The following is a 4,836-nucleotide window of genomic DNA, read 5'->3' as shown; positions in this document are numbered from 1 at the left end:
CTCGTGTTTTATTTATTTATTTATTTATTTTTATTATTTTTTTTTTCCGTGTGACATGGGTGTAGAAGCAGAGAGTTCCTAACAGACCGTCAGGAAAGGGGCTGAGATACGGCTGCCTGGAGAATAATAAAACAAACAATGATTTCTGTGTTCTCAGTTATCCTGTGTTATATTTTAACATCTGAGCTGGCAGGCCCGGCGCACCCAGCCTTTAGCGAGCCTCTGGCAGGAGCAGCCCTGCCCGGCAGCCGCCCCATGTCCCGGACGCCCTGCGTGCTCTGCGAGGATTTTTGGACGGCATTTTCTCTGCGCCTTTAGGGCAAGGCTCTGCCCGTGCCCTGCTGCTTACAGGCACGGGCTGCGGTCTTGGTGCGTGCCCATAGCCTCCTGCGGGCGCTTCTCACCCTGCAGCACTCACGCTGCAGACGGTGCGAAGACGAGGAGACGCTGCCGGTGCTGCCCCCCCGGTGCCCGGCTCAGCGCCGCAGCCTGTGGGAGGATCCACGGGGGGGGCGGGCGCTGCGGGGCGGCACCGCGGGGCTGGGGCTGAGCCCCCGGGGCTGTTTCAGCGGCTCCTCCTCGGCAGCCCGGCCCCAGCCGCGTCCCGCAGGGGTCCCGCAGGGCCGTCGGGGCCCGCCGCGGGGGATGGAGCGCGGTGTGGGCGAGGGGCAGGGCGAGGAGAACGGCGGGGCGGTGGGCGAGCTGCGGCGGAGCTGGCAGAGCTGGGCGGAGGGCCACGGCGAGTACCAGAGGAGGAACCCGTTCAGCAGCGAGGGCGGGCTGCCCGGCAGGCCCGCGCTGGCTCCCAGGGGGGACCCGGCCTACGGGAGGCCCCCCGAGGGCTCCAGGACGGAGCAGCGGGGCAAGGATGCCCACTCGCACGTGGGGCGGGAGGTGGAGGAGCTGTGCCTGGTGATCAGGAGCACGGGGCGCAGGGGGGACGACGGGCGCGTGAGCGTGACCTTCGGGCAGCTCTTCGAGACCTACGTGACCATCTCCAACAAGGTGGTGGGCATCCTGCTGAGGGCCAGGAAGCACGGCCTGGTCCGCTTCGAGGGCGAGATGCTCTGGCAAGGAAAAGACGACGACGTGGTCATCACGCTGCTGGAATGAGAGCCGAAGCGGCGGTGGTGCTGCCCGCCTCCCCCTGGAAAAGCGCCTGGACGCCGCCTGGGAAGAGGTTTTCGCCGCGGAACTTCAGCTCGGCAAGTTAGCGGGATGCTCGCAGGGGAGAAAACAGGTGAGGAGGATTGTAAAATACAGCTTTCGTAAAAACAATAGCTGTTCTGGACAGAAATCACGGATAATCAGCTCATCCATCACGTTGCCATTGGATTGTCCCCTCATTGTCATCATCACTACAATGTCCTGCGGCTCTTCCAGCATCCCTGCTGACTTAGGGCTTTAGGCTGCTGAAAGCAAATTGCTAACTTGCTGCCATACAACGCTGATTCTTACAGGTTGTGAAAGACTCACCGTGGGGGGGATTTTGGTTTGCAACACACGGAATTGAAAACTTCTTTGGGAATTCATATACTGCTTCAAACAGGAGCTTGGTATGTAGCAAAAGTTGAGGTTATTTTCACGTGGTGAAACTAACTAGGTGGAAGTTATGTTGACTTTCATGAAGTATATGCAAATACCCAAGTATACAGAAGTACCACTTGCTTAATGGTTTACGGTACATACAGCAAGGATGTTACATGATTCCTAAATACGTTGCATGTTGCGTGTATTCTGGAGAGCTGCACTAGTCCTGGTGTTTAATAGTCTGTTCTCCAAACCATCTGTGTGTCTTGTCCTTTTCCTCTCTGTATCTCACACCATTTTCACCTGTTCTTTCTTCTGATGCTACATCATACTCCAGGTCACAAAGTTCTGCAGCCTTTTTGTTGAACCTAACCATACCCCTTCATAGCAAGCAGTGTGCTACAGCATAAAGACATGAAAGACAGCAGGACCTGCACACTGAGACACTGTGCATATATAAAATGAAGAAAAAAAAGCCTCTTTTACTTCTTTCAGCAGAGTGTAGCAATGCTGTTTACAACAGAGAGTTGAGATCCTGCAGTGCCAAATGCATAAATACAAGTGTAGTGGTGCACTCACATGCCTCACTGAGCTGTGCTTTCAGAGCACAGTTGTGAGTTCTCCAAACTGGGAAAAAAAATGATCTGCTAGTTAAAACTAGGGACTGAGAGATGAGTGATAAGGATTTTCATCATGGTTCTTCTGGAGGAACTTTTTCAGTGCTCAGAGTTGGTTATACACGACAGCTGTTATAACTGCTTACAATACTTCCCAGCAAGAAAACTATATACATTGGGAACAAAAAATTCTACTTTTTACCAGGGCAAACAAAAGGTTTTATGTCCTGTTAACTACATTACTTGTTGAGTCTTTAATATAAGAATATTCTTCTGCCTCAAAAGGAAATTGAGGCTTATTATAAATTATTAACTTGATTTAAATGATAATTATTTTATGCTATTTATATGTTGTTTGTTTGTTTGTTTTTCAGAGAGTATAAGAAAAGAATGATTTTTGTTTGACGTTTTCACCTAATGGGGATTTGCATCAAACATGCACTTTTCAATAGCATCCTAATGAAAAGACAGTGAAAATAGGATGGGGGGGAAGGATGAAATGAATGTGGTGAAGTAAGTATTTTGTAGAACAGGACAGCCAGATGCAGGTGCAGCATGGAGGGGGAAATAAAGGATGAGTTTCAATCACTGAGTGTTCAATTTTACCATGTTGGAAGCTGGGGAATATGTGCTGTGCCACACACTGCTGGTTGGTGTTCCCATAGCTCTCAAAACCACTCCTCTGTAAAATTATTTATGGCTTGCACTTTAAAACAAGACACATAACTTGTCATTATAGCACGCTTAAGATGCTTTGCCTGTTGGAAAAGCATTCCTTGAGAGATGACATGAGCACACATTGAAGGATTCAGCTGCCGTTAGGTAAAGCCTGGGGATACATTTTGATTTCCGAATGCATCAAACTTCTTGTAATACAGCCGTGGCCTGTGGTCTGCTTAATTGTAACAATTTGTGTATCCAATTGATTCAGCAGTAGCAATAGTTTTTAACTTCTAGGAGGCAGGATTGGGCTATTCAGATATTGCCAGCTGACTAACAGGGTACCAGGAAAAATAATACAGGACTCTCCAAAGACACAGAGCTGGGGCAGTGCGTAACCTGAGCACCCTAAGGTGCAGGTCCAGCTCGTGCAGACTCACACGCTCTTAATTAAGACTGGGGCAGGTAGTTAAACGAGAACAGAGGCTTCCACAGCCATGTAGTTAGTGTCAGATAATAACATGGCCTTAGTTGCACTCCTGCTGCTGCTGGCTGGTGTAAGTATCACTGGAGTACATCTGCAAAAGCTCTGAGCGTACTTCTGACCAAATCAGACAGAAGCAGAGTAAGCCCTAATGAAATGGGCCTTCCAACTTTGTGACTATGAAAACATGTCCCATCATATTTTGAACAAAATCAAGGGTTGTTATTTAAAACATAATTTATAGAGGGATGGATTTTTTTTTATTAACCATATAAAGGGCCAGATTTCCTGCCTGCCATGTTTAGATGAACATTCTCTCTCAAGAGTGACACGTCTTTCTGTTTTATGTGCCCATGCAATGGTTACCAACACCAGAAAGCTGCCAAATTGGGCCAGCACATGGGTTGTCAAATCTCGTTTCCTGCTTTCAGCAATAGCCAGAATTTCAAAAGAAGTCTCAGAGACAACACAGTCGATCAGTTTATCCACTGATACACTCAAGAATAAAAAGTTAGGCCTGAACTCTGTACAGACAGGACTGCACCGTGTCTCATGGACATGACTGAATGTAGCTACTAGTTTATAAGTGCTATAAAATTCTGTTTCCTCATCTGCAACGTAGAGTTTCAATGAACATCTACAGATGAGTTTTTAAAACCTTTTTTTCAATGCAACAGGCTCCCGTTAGTATAAATGGAACAATGGAACAAATTTAGTGTTATTTTCACAAAAATGTAGGATGTGAGGTTTAAGTATTTGCAAATATACTGCAAATACTTAAGTACTTAAGTGCACTCTGACCTTCTGAAAGGTGCTCTTGTCCTACCAAGCAAATTTGAGCTCTTCCAATCTCTCCTAGAACTTCACTTTTTTTTTTTTTTTTTTTTTTTTTTTTTTTTTTTTTTTTTGTAGCAAGCCTCTCAGCTCCCTCTGTAATCCTTCCTTTTCTTCTGGTTGAAGCGTGTGAATTTTGCACCTGTTTGAGAGTGTTCATTTTACACGAAATATCTGTATCTTCTCTTGTCAAACACTGAAAGCACTTTCAGCACTTCAATAAATATTGCACAATAGTTGAAATGACAGCAAGTGAGATTTTGTGTAGATTTTTTACTGTTTCCAAGTTTGTCAAATTTCAGGTATGATTTTTACCAGTTTGCTCCCATTTTTATGTATTTAATTTCAACTCACGCTTAATACCTCAGCATACCTTGAAGAGCTATTACCAATGTAATCACATTGAAAATGCTGTCCTTAGTCAAAACACCTGAAACTTTTTTTTTTCCTTATTCCACCTTGAACAGCATTGTATGTGCGTGTTTCATCCCTTCTGAAGGGGGCAATTAGTACTTCAGCATAGCAGTATTATTCTCTGGGCTCGCATTAGGTTGGGAGTTTATGTAAATCAATTGAGCAAAAAAGTACAAATAAAGCTCTGTTGTTCCTAAAGAAGTAGTCAAAAAAGCAGCTTTTCTCGGGACGTCTAATACTGGATCAAAGAACAACAGAGCCAGGAGCAGCGGGTAAACAACTTTCCTTTGGGCCTTG

The sequence above is a fragment of the Aythya ferina genome (assembly GCF_964211825.1).
Source record: "Aythya ferina genome assembly, chromosome: 3".
Classification (NCBI taxonomy): domain Eukaryota; kingdom Metazoa; phylum Chordata; class Aves; order Anseriformes; family Anatidae; genus Aythya; species Aythya ferina.
Note: the sequence above shows the minus strand (reverse complement) of the source record.